Genomic DNA, 16,085 nt, shown 5'->3' with positions numbered 1-16,085 from the left:
GGAGAAGAAGAGCAAGATGGAGGAGGAGCAGAGGAAGCTGGACTATGAACGCCTTCAAGGCTTAGAATCAGCACACGCGGACTTGGCAATCAAATTACAGCGGCAGTAGGAGTAGATCGACTCACTTAGCCAGCAAAGGGGGTCTCAGCAGCTGCAGCAGCTAGCGGATGATCCAGCATTGGATAGCACCGTCCCATCCATGCCGAGAAGCAGCGTGGGTTCCACCCCGGGTGACGCATTGCTGGATAGCTACCCAGTGGATGACATCATGGAGAACACTAACTGCGAGCTACACTTCAAAATGAAGAACATATCCATGAAGGTGGCGGACGCCCTTGCTTTTACAAATCCCCCTGAGGCAACCTTCCATTGCAACCCGATTCCAGCGGTCTATGCTCGTGTCTTGGTTGATGAGGTGGTGGACCAATATTCGGGGTTAGAGCTTGACATTCTTGGAGGTGACGAGGAGCACACACTGGGAGAGGCCAACCATCATATCATCCTATGGAGAAAGGATTGCATCATCTTTCAAAGGCCACCGACACCGCGTCATCCGACTCCTCGTCGAAGTCCGCCACTGAGTCAGCATACTCCCACTCGTCCAAGTCCACCAACGCGTCAGGCCACTCCTCCTCCAAGTCCAGCATAGTTTCAGGCCACTCCTCCTCCTCCATGTCCGGCAAAGCATCAGGCCACTCCTCCTCCAAGTCCGGCACAGCTTCAGGACACCCCTCCTCCTCCAACTCAGCCACGTCAGCCGTCTTCGCCGCCTCAGCAATCACGGAAGAGAGCCGCCTCAGCTATGGTGCGTAGCGGTACAAGTCGAGATAGTATTGGAGGTACAGGCGGAGGCAAGCAATTTCAATATGGTCCAAGCAGCCTCGCGCCTCTTCCGTAGAGGCCTTACGACAAGTCCGAGGAGGAAAACACATCCATATTGAAGGCCGAGGTGGAAGCCCATTTTGCACTGAAATTGCCACCGCCGCCAAGGGAGAAAGTGCCTGAGGAAAAGATTGACCACTTCATTCGTATGGCTAGACCACCAGCTCCCAAGCATGTTGACACAGACTATGAGCGCCACCTCAGCAAGTTAAATCAAGCACGTCTACAGAAAGAGGCGAGCTCGAGCTCGAGCAAATCAGCTGGCAAAACATGCGGTAAAACTGTTCCCCAGCTGGGAGAACAGGCGGCGCAATCAATCCCCCCGCTTGTTGTGCCAACAACACATGAGAGTATGCGCGCCCAATATTATTGTGGGCATACCGTTTATGTTCCCGAGCTGGGCGATGTGGTAATAACCGAGGAGCATATTGAGCAGGCTGAAATGCTCAAGATCACTGTTGGATAACTCCTCGATATCGAGACCATGCCGCTGATCGCAGAGGAGGAAATAAAACGGAAATATGTCCGGGGCCAACCTTTGGTCGAGCTAGACGAGGTCAAGAAGCTCCCAACGAGAATGTATCAATTGCATCAATGGTACATGGACATTACCAAGATTTCCAATTGAGAGTCCCTCATGGTGAATGTCAAGAAGGATCATTACTACCATGAGAAAGCTGTGTCCGTTGAGTATTCAGAAATATTTCAGTTATACAATCAAGACGCACTCGACAAATCTATCGTCAGTTGCTATTGTCTGTAAGTAATTTCTTTCTGTAATTTAAGTCTCAAGCTAGCTGTAATGATCATTTTGATCAATCATTACCTGTAATTATCCTCACTATATTCTTTTTTCTGTGGTATTATGCAGGATGAAGATTTATGAAATGAAAAAAGGTGGACGCTATGGCATTGGGTTCGTTGACCCAAATACCATTAATTAATACACATGGAAATTAGATCCATATTACGAAAAAAGTGTAGACGAAAGCATGCTAGAGTTCTTCAAGCGCCTCAAATACAAAGAAGATATACTACTTCCTTACAACTTCGAGTGAGTCACACTGTCTTGTACTACAAATTCTGTTTTTGCCTACTAGCTAGCTACATGTTTTTGCTTACATATGCCTGCTTAATTAAGATATGCAAACGTGTGTGCATGCAGATTTCACTAGATCTTATTATTCATTAAAGTTGATGAAGGAACAGTTGAAGTACTAGACTCACTACTTAAGAAAGCAAGTGACTACACCATCGTGAAGGGGATAGTCAACAGGTAATTTTAATCATTATTAACTATATATCGGCCTATTTAATTAGTCCGTCATTTCCTGATAACAACTATTTAATAACCCATTTATTAATTTTCTTTGTCGGCGGGCAGGGCTTGGGCAAAGTTCATCAGCGTCACTCCAGACCAATGGAAAGGAAATCTGAAATGGTATCGACCCCAAGTAAGTAATTAAGTAGTACTAGCTAGCTAGCTGCCATCTCTTTAATTATCATGCTTGATTAATTATTATATGATCAAATTCCATTCTCGTAAAGGCCCTGAAGCAGGCGCCGGAGAATAATTATTGTGCATACTACGTTTGCGAGAATATTCGCATGATGGCATCCGAAAGGAGCAGATCTCAAAGACAGGAGTGGGTACGTTTGTGAGAACACTATTCACAATTTTTACACCATTATCAATATCTAGTCACACAACTAATACACATGCATATTGATCTCCTTCTTAACAGTTCAAAGAGGTGCGGGAGCAGCTCCTACCAATGGAGCGCATACAAGCAATTCAAGAGAAAATAGCGGGATTTTTTGCTCAACCAGGTCATAGATCCCAAAGAAGAATACTATTACCCGCTACCGCCCCCATGAACCACTTCCAATTGTTATCGTGCTCTGAAGGCACCAATTAGGCTAATGCCGCTGGCTCCGAAGGCACCAATTAGGAGAAATTGTATATAGCTAGCTAATTGTATATATATACATGTGTGTATATATGTGTGAATTAATTAATGGTGGTTGTGACACATTCGATGATATATGTATATATATGATCGGTTCTACTAGAAATTCTATTTATATATATGCATAACGTGTACAATATGTAGTATCGTAAAATACCGGCAAACAAAAAAGAATTAAATGGAAAACACAAAATTAAATGAAAAAGAAATCATAAACCCAAAATCCCCCAACCTTTTAATACCGGTTGGTGTCACCAACCGGTACTAAAGGGCTCCCTGCCCCCGGAGCTGGCTCGTGCCACGTGGTTGCCCTTTAGCACCGGTTCATGCGGAACCAGTACTAAAGGGGGGGGGACCTTTAGTGCCCACACTTTAGTGCCGGTTACCGAACCGACACTAAAGGGCCTTACGAACCGGTGTTATTGCTCAGTTCTGCACTAGTGTCATATCTTCGTAGTACTTAGGCGAAGCCCTGCGCGGATCACTTCACCATCACCATCACCATGCCATTGTGCTGACGGAACTCATCTTCTTCCTCGACACCTTTGCTGGATCAAGAGGACGAGGAACGTCATCGAGCAGAACGTGTGCAGAACTCGAAGGTGTCGTACGTTCCGTGCTTGATCGTTCGGATCTAGAAGAAGTTCGACTACATCAACAACATTGTCAAACGCTTCCGTTTTCGGTCTACGAGGGTACGTGGACTGATAACCCACAAGTATAGGGGATCAATTGTAGCCTCTTTTGATGAGTAAGAGTGTCGAACCCAACGAGAAGCTAAATGTAGGACAAATATTCCCTCAAGTTTTATCGACCACCGATACAACTCTACGCACGCTTAACGTTCGCTTTACCTAGAACAAGTATGAAACTAGAAGTACTTTGTAGGTGTTTTTGGATGGGTTTGCAAGATAATAAAGAGCGTGTAAATAAAAAGTAGGGGTTGTTTTAGGCAAAGAAGCAATAAAGTTAGTATAGCGAGTGTGGAAAAGTGGTGGTAGGAGTTGCGAAATTGTCCCTAAGCAATTGACTACTTTACTAGACCGATAGCAAGTTTTATGTGAGAGAGGCCCCTACTAGCATGTCATCCCTGACTTGGAATTCTATGCGCTTTTGATTGGAACTATTAGCAAGCATCTACAACTACTACCATTCATTAAGGTAAAACCCAACCATAGCATTAAGATATATTGGTCCCCTTCAATCCCGCATGCATCAATTTCTATGGTAGGTTGACACTTCTGTCACTCCTGCCCTCCAATACATAGTCCTATCAACATACAACTAACCCTATGGTGTGATCCACGCTCGCGCTCATATAATGGGCACCAAAGGACAACACCATAACCACAATCAAATTAAACCAATCATAGCAATTCACCAGTTACGGGCAACGAAAATCTACTCAGACATCATAGGATGGCAACACATCATTAGATAATAATATGAAGCATAAAGCACCATGTTCAAGTAGAGGGTATAGCAGGTTGCGGGAGAGTGGACCGCTGTAGATAGATGGGGGAAGGTGATGAAGACGTTGGTGAAGATGACAGAGGTGTTGGTGTAGATCGTTGTCGCGATGATGGCCCCGGCGGTGTTCCGGCGCCATCGGGAGAGAGGGGGAGAGGGCCCCCCTTCTTCTTCTTCTTCTTCTTCCTTGACCTTCTCCCTAGATGGGAGAAGGGTTTCCCCTCTGGTCCATAGCCTTCATGGCGGTGGAGGGACGAGAGCCCCTCCGAGATTGGATTTGTCTCTCTCTGTTTGTGCGTTCCTGATTCTAGCCCTTCACCGTTTCTTATATCTCCGGAGATCCGTAACTCCGATTGGGCTGAAATTTTAACATGATTTGTATCCGGATATTGGCTTTCTTGCGGCAAAAGAAGGGCACCGACCGCCTTACGGGGTGGCCACGAGGGTCGGGGCCGCGTCCCCTGCCTCGTGGCCCCCTCAGGCATCATCTCGCGTTGATTCTTTTTCCCAAAAATCACATATATTCCAAAAAATCTCCGTAAGTTTTTATCCCGTTTGGACTCTGTTTGATATGGATTTTATGCGAAACAAAAAACATGCAATAAACAGGAACTAACACTGGGCACTGGATCAATATGTTAGTCCCAAAATAGTATAAAAAGTTGTCAAAAGTATATAAAAGTTATATAATATTAACATGGAACAATCAAAAATTATAGACGGAGACATATCATGGACACACTCTCCCGCTCTCGTTGCTATGCATCTTCTAGATAGATCTTGCGTGAGCGTAGGATTTTTTTTAAATTGGATGCTGCGTTTCCCAACAGTGGCATCAGGGTTTTCGAGTTCTTTACTATCGTATGCCTAAATTTGAGAGTACAAGAGTGAAGAGCTCGAAAGCCGTCAAATTATGAATGATTTTCTTCTTCCATCATTGCAAAATCGCTATGTGTTAGGAATGGAGAATTGTTGGGTTAGACATTTAGCTTCTATCCGTCGAAGCTTGGCAAGTAGTATGATCATGACGACTCGAAATAATTAAACACAAGTCCCATAACAATCTTCATACCAACATATTCAGTTCAAAAGCATCATAGAAGTGACATGACCGCAGTTGGCAACTAGGTCATGAACAAAAGATCCGATGTGTGGACACATTGACTCTCCGCCGACTCCCTCTCCACGCCCTCGTCGATCTTGTGGAGAAAGGGCCGTTCGGTACCGACCGCGGCAAGGACGACCATCAAGGTATCTACTTGGCAGCTGCACAAGCGCTCTCCTCGCAGGCGGCCACCCTCTCTGCCGCTGGAGCTGCGGTCTCTGTCGCTAAGCAGCGGGCTATTTCAATGCGGGCGCCGGAGTGGGATTCTTGGCCACCGCACCTGTTTAATACTAGCAGGCAGTCGGGTGGGCAACTGGCTTAAATGTGGTAGAAGCCGTCTCGTCCAGTCTTGCTGCTTCGGTATTGAACAATCACGTAGATCAAGCGGACGTAGCACGTGAGGTGCTCTCGGCCGGCGTGCCAGTTCAGTGCTGGCTCCAAAGATCGGTCCCTTCCGCTCTAGGCCGGCATGAACGCGGGGCGGGGATTGGAGGTATGATCGTGCAGGATGTTAGGATTAATCTTGTCTAGCCATGCTGAGAGAGTCAGTTAGTTTGTTAGCTGCGTGAGGGTCATGTGCCTAGAGTGATTCTAGGAGGAAGAAGTGGTCAAGATAAGATTAGATGGGTGCATGTGAACTGGCGTGAGTGGGTCAGTTTGTTAGAGATTAGTCGGTACGTGATGTTAGTGGCCGAGAGTGGCTGCTGGGCAGTACGTGTGTGATTCTATTTAAGCAGTGTAATCCCGTTTGGTTGAATTAAAAAGAGAAGAGAGAAAATGTAGCACTTGTGGCTGCCAAAGGAGAGAGTCTCAGCGAAGCTTTTGTTCTTTTCTTTGGCTAGTGTGTGTGCGTGTGAGTTTGAAAGAGTGTGTTGTGAGAAGCAATCTAGAGGAAGAAGAAGGCTGCTGCGAGAGGCAGCGCCAACATTTGAAGAGAGGAAGAAGAAGGGGCTGAGCGATTCAGCTCCAACACAGGAAAGGGTGCGGGCGCGGGAGATGGTTTTGAGTGAGACCGCGTTGTCTGACGCGTACGTGGCCGTGGTCCGAAGGCCCGCAAACCTTCCCTGGTTTGCAAGAATTCAGACACGCAAACGCGTCCGTGAATAAATACGAGTTCACATTGAATAGTAAACTATATCCGGACAGCTTTCTCCGAACTGTTGCGGGCTATTTGAGTGTTCCTGTTGGAGATGCACTAAAGAACCAGAAGGACGATGGGTGAGACCACGACAAATGTTCTCCCATGGAAGAATGCTTGTTTGCAATATCTTGGAGAGCAAAGTCAAGCAAGAACATGCACGGAGAGCATAATCTTACAGCTCGAACAGGTTGACATTGCGTGCGCTCATTCCCTGCAAACGTTAATGTGGATGTCGGGTGGAATCCATAGTAGATGATGGTGTCTAGCATGTGTCGATGGGTTTTTGATAATTATGTGGTATCTTGTGCCGCAATGACAGGGATGAAGGATGATTGGATGGACATTTCTTACCCTGGGAGTTGGGATCGTGGAAGCTGCCAGTTTGCAGTTGGCATTTTTGTCAATTATACAAGTGTTAAGCAAAACCGTTTTAGTTGGCTGAGATTTACTTAAATTACAATCGGTTTGGGAAAGTGTAATTTCATGCCTGTAACTTGCATTTTTTTACCCAGTTGCAGGTTGCAATTTTTATAAAGTGAAGTTACACTTTTCTGAATCAAATGAGTTTTGAAAAAAAAAAAGCTCAGTACGTGCACATAGAATTGGTAGAACTGTTCTAATAAATCAGGAAAGTTAAGAATGAAACATCGGTCCCTAAGAGCATCTTCAATAAAAGATGTAGATGCAAAAATAACTATGTTTTTCATCTCCAAGGCTAAAAAACTCTCTTCAACAGATAATGTAGATGTAAAAATAAAAATTACATATCTGCCTTCCGGAGATGTAAAATACAACATCTCCGTTGCAAATTTGCATCTCCGCTGACTGGAGATGTAAAAAGGGCAGCCGCGCGCCAACCGCCAACTGCCGTTTCTTTCCGTTTCTATGCAACCGCCGCTTGTCCGCCTCCCGCCCATCCACCGCTCGCCCGCCTCCCGCCACCTTCATGGCCGACGCAGATGTTGTATCGTGTGCCGCAATGGAAGGGGTGATGGATGGACATTTGTTTCATTGGGTGTTAGGACGAAGCTGTTGGCATGCATGGGTGTGTACTACTACACCGGTTTGCTGTTGGCATTGTATGATAATTGTACCGCATGTTTGTCCAGTGGATTGTCGTTTCCTGGGGTTGACGGAGAGGCATCCATGTATATATCCATAGATTAAACAAAACTGTTTTACTTCACTCAGATTTTCTTAAATTACAACCCATTCAGAAAAGTTTAAAGATGGTGTAACTTGCAATTTTTTTTATGAAAATAACAATTGAAAAGAAAATCTCTTCCATAGAATTGGAAGAACTGTTTTAATAAGCGAGCGAATTTTAAACACTACCGGAATCGCCATCATTGCCTAGTGCCAGGGGCACTCGACAAAAAACAAAATCATCTTGTTGACGTGTTTGCCAAATCCTTTTCATCGGGCCATTCCGCAAAGGTGATGCGGCTGGACTCCTTCCGGCAAAGGCAAGTTTGTATGGTTATTTTTTTCATGCACTCTGCAAAGGCATTTGCCGAGTATAACAAAGCGGGCACTCATCAAACAAACAGACAATGACGGAGCTAGCAAATTGCCAAAGCCTGGGCAAGCCGTAAACTAAAACTTACTTGGTGTATCAAACACAACAAGTGTCATATATGTTGATAAACATCATGTGCAATATACACACTAATGGTTCATAGATCATAGAAGTAATAAAAGCATGCTCACTAGTAGAAAACAGGGCTATGGTCCAGGCCGGCTCAGCCCATTAGTCCCAGTTCAGTGTAGAACCGGGACTAATGTGAGCATTGGTCCCAGTTCGTGAGCCCAGGGGGCCGGCCGGGCCACGTGGGCCATTGGTCCCGGTTCGTCTGGACCTTTTGGTCCCGGTTGGTGGGACGAACCGGGACCAATGGGCCTCGCTCGTGGCCCACCACCATTGGTCCCGGTTGGTGGCCTGAACCGGGACCAAAGGCTCCCCTTTAGTCCCGGTTCTTGCCACAAACCGGAACCAATGAGGTGCCTATATATACCCTCGCCCGCGAGCAGAGCACTCCAGTGCTCTGTTTTTCTCTGGCCGGCGAGGGGAGGGGTTTGTGGTGCTCTAGCTCACCTCCTATGCACATGAGGTGTTCGATGGAATGCCCGAGCCACACTAAAACTTTCTCCTCTCGAAGCTCGACCTCCAAGCTTCATTTTCCTCGAGATTTGTCTAGATTTAGCGGTCCGTCACGCCCCGTCCCCGTCTTCACCGCCGTTGATCACCCGCGCTGATCTCATCACCGACACCACCGTGGTGAGCCTCTTGTTCTTATCTTCTTTCTCAAAGGAAAAATATTCTTACTTGTCTATTTAGATAGATACTTGTATCATTTTCTTACATTTATTATTGCATCTTATATAGTGCGATGGTTTTGGTATCCGCCCCCGTCGGCCCTCGTCCTGTCTATGATTCGGATTTGGTATGTATATTATCTTCATAACTATTGGTTCATTTATTGTTTATGAAAATTATGCCGACCAACGTGACATAGATTTTATTTATCTAGGATGTATGTGAATCGGAAATGCCAACCGACCCTATTGTCGAGAGGTTAAATTTAGTTGAAGAAGAAAACAATTTGTTGAAGGAAAAAATAAAAAAATTGAGGAGGAGAAGATGATATTGGAGTTGCATGTTGCGGATGTCGTCGATGATCACAAGATCAAGATGGATGCAATGCGCTTGAAGATTAGAAAGATTAGAAAATATGCCATTCATACCGAGGCTTGGTATCATTATGCCGTTGGATCAATTGTTACCTTGGTTGCGATTATGATCGCATTTGTTTTCGCATTGAAATGTTTTACATAGTTTCAGTGTATGGTTTAATTAATTAGATGCTCTGGAGAGCTATATGTTGTTAGATGAGAACTATGTATGCACTTTGGTTTTAATGTGATGATGAACTTCTATTAATTTGGACACTTAATTATATATAATGCACACAGATGAACCGGCAATGGATGTACGGTGACAGACACACCCGCGAGTACATTAAGGGCGTGCATGAGTTTCTCGATGCGGCTGAGGCAAACAAGCAGAATGGTTTTATGTGTTGTCCATGCACTGAATGTGGGAATACGAGGTCTTACTCTAACCGGAAAATCCTTCACTCTCACCTGCTTTACAAGGGTTTCATGCCACACTATAATGTTTGGACGAGGCACGGAGAAATAGGGGTTATGATGGAAGACGGCGAAGAAGAAGAGTACGATGACAACTATGTGCCCCCTGAATACGGTGATGCTGCAACGGGGGGAGCTGGTGAAGATCAAGAGGAACCAGACGATGTGCCCAATGATGCTGCCACGAGTGAAGCTGCTGAAGATCAAGAGGAACCAGACGATGTGCCCGATGATGATGATCTCCGCCGGGTCATTGTCGATGCAAGGACGCAATGCATTAGTCAAAAGGAGAAGCTGAAGTTCGATCGCATGTTAGAGGATCACAAAAAAGGGTTATACCCCAATTGCGAAGATGGCAACACAAAGCTCGGTACCGTACTGGAATTGCTGCAGTGGAAGGCAGAGAATGCTGTGGCTGACAAAGGATTTGAGAAGCTACTGAAAATATTGAAGAAGAAGCTTCCAAACGATAACGAATTGCCCGACAGTACATACGCAGCAAAGAAGGTCGTATGCCCTCTAGGATTGGAGGTGGAGAAGATACATGCATGCCCTAATGACAGCATCCTCTACCGCGGTGCATACAAGGATCTGAACGCATGCCCGGTATGCGGTGCGTTGCGGTATAAGATCAGACGAGATGACCCTGGTGATGTTGACGGCGAGCCCCTCAGGAAGAGGGTTCCTGCGAAGGTGATGTGGTATGCTCCTATAATACCACGGTTGAAACGTCTGTTCAGAAACGAAGAGCATGCCAAGTTGATGCGATGGCACAGTGAGAACCGAAAGAAAGATGGGAAGTTGAGAGCACCCGCTGACGGGTCGCAGTGGAGAAAAATCGAGAGAAAGTACTGGGATGAGTTTGCAAAGGACCCAAGGAATGTATGGTTTGCTTTAAGCGCGGATGGCATTAATCCTTTCGGGGAGCAGAGCAGCAATCACAGCACCTGGCCCGTGACTCTATGTATGTATAACCTTCCTCCTTGGATGTGCATGAAGCGGAAGTTCATTATGATGCCAGTACTCATCCAAGGCCCTAAGGAAACCCGGCAACGAAATTGATGTGTACCTAAGGCCATTAGTTGAAGAACTTTTACAGCTGTGGAATGGAAACACGGTGTACGTACGTGGGATGAGCACAGACAGGAGGAATTTAACCTTAAGGCGTTGCTGTTCGTGACCATCAACGATTGGCCCGCTCTCAGTAACCTTTCAGGACAGACAAACAAAGGATACCACGCATGCACGCACTGTTTAGATGACACTGAAAGTATATACCTGGACAAATGCAGGAAGAATGTGTACCTGGGCCATCGTCGATTTCTTCCGACCAACCATCAATGTCGAAAGAAAGGCAAGCATTTCAAAGGCGAGGCAGATCACCGGAAGAAGCCCGCCATGCGCACCGGTGTTCACGTGCTTGCTATGGTCAATGATTTACACTACGTAATCTTTGGAAAGGGTCCCGGTGGACTAGCTGTTCCGAATGACGCTGAGGGACACGCACCCATGTGGAAGAAGAAATCTATATTTTGGGACCTACCCTACTGGAAAGACCTAGAGGTCCGCTCCTCAATCGACGTGATGCACGTGACAAAGAATCTTTGCGTGAACCTGCTAGGCTTCTTGGGCGTGTATGGGAAGACAAAAGATACACCCGAGGAACGAGAGGACCTGCAACGTTTGCACGAAAAAGACGACATGCCTCCGAAGCAGTATAAAGGTCCTGCCAGCTACGCTCTTACGAAAGAAGAGAAAGAAATCTTCTTTGAATGCCTGCTCAGTATGAAGGTCACAACTGGCTTCTCGTCGAATATAAAGGGAATAATAAATATGCCAGAGAAAAAGTTTCAGAACCTAAAGTCTCATGACTGCCACGTGATTATGACACAACTGCTTCCGGTTGCATTGAGGGGGCTTCTACCGGAAAACGTTCGATTAGCCATTGTGAAGCTATGTGCATTCCTCAATGGAATCTCTCAGAAGGTGATCGATCCAGAAATCGTACCAAGGCTAAGGAGTGATGTGGCGCAATGTCTTGTCAGTTTCGAGCTGGTGTTCCCACCATCCTTCTTCAATATCATGACGCACGTCCTAGTTCATCTAGTCGACGAGATTGTCATCCTGGGGCCCGTATTTCTACACAATATGTTCCCTTTTGAGAGGTTCATGGGAGTCCTAAAAAAATATGTCCGTAACCGCGCTAGGCCAGAAGGAAGCATCTCCATGGGCCATCAAACAGAGGATGTTATCGGGTTTTGTGTTGACTTCATTCCTGGCCTTAACAAGATAGGTCTCCCTAAATCGCGGTATGAGGGGAGACTGACTGGAAAAGGCACTCTGGGAAGAGACTCAATAATATGCAGGGACGGATATTCTTGGTCTCAAGCACACTACACAGTTCTACAGAACTCTACCTTGGTGACCCCGTATGTCGATGAACACAAGAACAGTCTGTGCTCCAAACACCCGGAGCAGTGCGACGACTGGATTACATGTGAACACATCAGGACTTTCAGCGGTTGGTTGGAAACACGTCTCAGAGGTGACAACACTGTTTGTGATGAGTTGTACTTGTTATCCAGGGGACCATCTTTGACTGTATTGACTTACAAAGGATACGAGATAAATGGGAATACATTTTACACGATCGCCCAAGATCAAAAGAGCACCAACCAAAACAGCGGTGTCCGCTTTGATGCAGCAACCGAGAGCGGAAAGGACACATATTATGGTTACATAGTGGACATATGGGAACTTGACTACGGACCTGATTTTAAGGTCCCTTTGTTTAAGTGCAAATGGGTCAATCTATTAGGCGGCGGGGTACAGGTAGACCCACAGTACGGAATGACAACAGTGGATCTGAAAAATCTTGGGTACACTGACGAACCGTTCGTCCTAGCCAATGATGTGGCATAGGTTATCTATGTGAAGGACATGTCTACCAAACCGAGAAAAAGAAAAGATAAAGAAGCGAATACATCATACGATGAGCCAAAGCGCCACATAGTTCTTTCAGGAAAAAGGGACAACCTGGGAGTGGACGGCAAGACAGACATGTCTGAAGATTATGAAAAGTTTCATGAAATTCCTCCCTTCAATGTCAAGGCTGACCCAAGCATCCTGATAAATAATGAAGATTATCCATGGTTACGGCGCAATAAGCAAATGACACAAGCGAAGAAAAAGTGAAGACTTTCTCCCGCAATAAGCAAATGCTATGTGGGTGAAATTATGATACCATCCCAACTTTCAACTTTTTTAGAGTTCATTTGAAATGCTTTCATGTCTTATGGTTCGAAACTTTGATACTTCGAAAGTGATTGTCCATTTTGTACACGAAGTGCATCAAGTTTTTGTCGTAACCCTCTCTACTTTTTGGAACATGCTATGTGGGTGAAATGATGAGAGCATGCCAACTTTCAACCTTTTCAGAGTTCATTTTGAAATGCTTTCCAATTTCAGAGTCATTTAGCTCAAAGAATGAATTAATAGCAAACAGAATGAACTACAAAACTATAAGTATTTAATTGTAAGTATAAATAAAAAATAAATAGCAAATAAGAAAAAAATTCTAATTTTATAGTAAAGTTATTCATAAACTAGTGATTCACACAAATTTTTAAAAATTTAAATTTAAACTATTTAAAATTTAAAACTAATGGCACTAACAGAAAGTTTATAATTTTTGTGACCTAAAAGCAAAAAGAAATCACTAAAAAACTGTAAGTATTTAGTTTTAAGTAGAAATAAAAAATAAATAGAAAAAAAATTCTAATTTTGTAGTAAAGTTATTCATAAATAGTGATTCACACAAATTTTTAAAAATTCAAATTTAAACTATTTAAAATTTAAAATTAATGGCACTAACAGAAAGTTTATAATTTTTGTGACCTAAAAGCAAAAAGAAATCACTAAAAAACTGTAAGTATTTAGTTTTAAGTAGAAATAAAAAAATAAAAAAACCAAAAAAATATAGAAATAAAAAAGAAAAAACCAAAAAAATGCAACCTACTGGGCCTCCACGGCCTGAATACGACTAGAAACCCTACATGGGCCAGGATTCAGGCCCGAAGAAGGCCCAATAGGCCCACAGGCAAAGCAGTGTCAAATAGGCTCATAGGCCTGCTGTTCAGAGGAGTTCGAGAGGGAGGAGGCAGCAGAGCTTATAAACTGGTGTTGGGCGCTGTCAACTAGCGATGTGGGACTAAACTTATGGGCGCGGGGCAGCACAAGGGTATTGGTCCCGGTTGGTGGCACCAACCGGGACCAATGGTGGCATTGGTCCCGGTTGGTGGCACCAGCCGTGACCATTGCCCCCATGTAGTCCCGGTTGGTGCCACCAACTGAGACCAATGGGCTTCGCTTCCCGCCCTTTGGGCTGCTGAAAATTGGCCTTTGGTCCTGGTTCGTGGCACCAACCGGGACTAAAGGGTGGCACTGGTCCCGGTTGGTGCCACGAACCGGGACCAATGCCCTTGCTATATAACCAGGACTTGTGAAAATTTCACATCTCCCTCGCCTCCCTAGCCAGTTGCCCCCGCCGCCAGGCTGCCCAAATCGCTCGCGCGCTCCTCGTCGCCGTCGCCGGCCGCCATCCCCGTCTCCCCGTGCCCCTGCCCCGCGCCCGAGCCCACGCCGGCCGCCGCCCCGTGCCCCTGCCCCATCCCCGAGCACGCACGGCCGCGCCCCTGCGCCCCGGCCCGCCCCCACCATTGTCGTCGTCGTCGGCGCCCGCCCCCACTACCGCCCCTGCCTCGACGCCGCCCCTCCTCCCCGTTCGGTCCGGCTCCGGCGACCCCCTTTCCTCCCTGTCCCCTCGATCCTCTTCATATAATTTTTTTTCATATAATTTTTTTTCATATGCATATGTTGATTATATGGATGGATGGATGATGTATATGTTCATTATATGGATGGATGGATGATGTATGCTTTTTTTCATACATTTTTCTTTTAGGCAGATTTTTAGATTTTTTAGGCAGATTTTTAGAATTTTTTGTGTATGTATGTTATGTTTATATGTATGTATGTATGTTCATATGTATGTATGTTTATATGCAAAGCATATGCAAAGAAAATGTATGAATGGTCATATGCAAAGAAAAATGTATGTATGGTCATATGCAAAGAAAATGTATGTATGTATGTTCATATGAAAGAAAAATATATGTATGTATGTTCATATGCATATGCAAAGAAAATGTATGTTCATATATATGATGATATGTTCATATAAAAAGGAAAATAAGAAGAGGAAGAAAGGAGAAGAAGAGGAGAGGAAGAAGAGGAGAAATAAATAAGAAGATAGATTTTTAGAAAAAATAGTATTTTTTTCTGTTCATAGATTTTTTTGGTGATATTAATTATTGTAAATATGCAAATGTTTGTATATTCATATGAACAATGAATTAGGCAAAACCTTTACTTTTTTCTAAAATTTATATTTGATCATTATTTTAAAAAAAACAAGCAATACTACTTCATGTATTTTTAAGAAAGGAAGAAGAAGAAAAAGAAAGAGAGGAAAAAGGAAAAAAGAAGAGGAAGAAAGGAGAAGAAGAGGGGAGAGGAAGAAGAGGAGAAATAAATAAGAAGAAGAAAAAAGAAGAAAAAGAAGAGGAGAAGAAGAAAGGAATAGAGGAGAAGAAGAGAAAAATAGAATATATATTCTATTTTCTCTTTTCTCCTCTATTCCTTTCTTCTTCTCCTCTTTTTTTTCTTCTTTTTTTTCTTCGACACGTGGGGGGGGGGGTCGAGAACGCCGGACATTCATGAGAGAGGCGAGGAAGAAGGGGAAGAAGAGGGAGAAGAAGAGGAGAGGAAGAAGAGGAAGTCTTCTCCTCTATTCTTTCTTCTCTTCTTTTTTCTTCTTCTTCTTCCTCTTTATTTTATCGGGAACGAGGGTCGTCGAGAGGTCGAGGAGCGGTAGAGGAGAAACCCTAAATAGAAAGTATCGTCGGTGTGAGATACATGTACCGTCGGTGTCGGACACTACACCCACATCCCACAAGTGGCGCGGGCTTCGACGCCCACGTCACTTGTGGGACGTGGATGTAGTGTCCGACACCGAAGGCCACATGTATCTCACACCCACGATACTTGCTAGCTATTTAGGGTTTCCTCTACCGAAAAGAAGAGGAGAAATAAATAAGAAGAAGAAAAAAGAAGAAAAAGAAGAGGAGAAGAAGAAAGGAATAGTGGAGAAGAAGAGAAAATAGAATATATTCTATTTTCTCTTTTCTCCACTATTCCTTTCTTCTTCTCCTCTTTTTTCTTCTTCTTTTCTTCTTCTTATTCTTCTTCTTCTTCTTCTTATTCTTATTAGCCGGAAGTAGAGAGAGGTTTCCTAGTGTCAAAGTAT

The sequence above is a fragment of the Triticum urartu genome, chromosome 2 (genome assembly GCF_003073215.2).
Source record: "Triticum urartu cultivar G1812 chromosome 2, Tu2.1, whole genome shotgun sequence".
Taxonomy (NCBI): Eukaryota; Viridiplantae; Streptophyta; class Magnoliopsida; order Poales; family Poaceae; genus Triticum; species Triticum urartu.
This window is presented reverse-complemented; position numbering follows the sequence as displayed.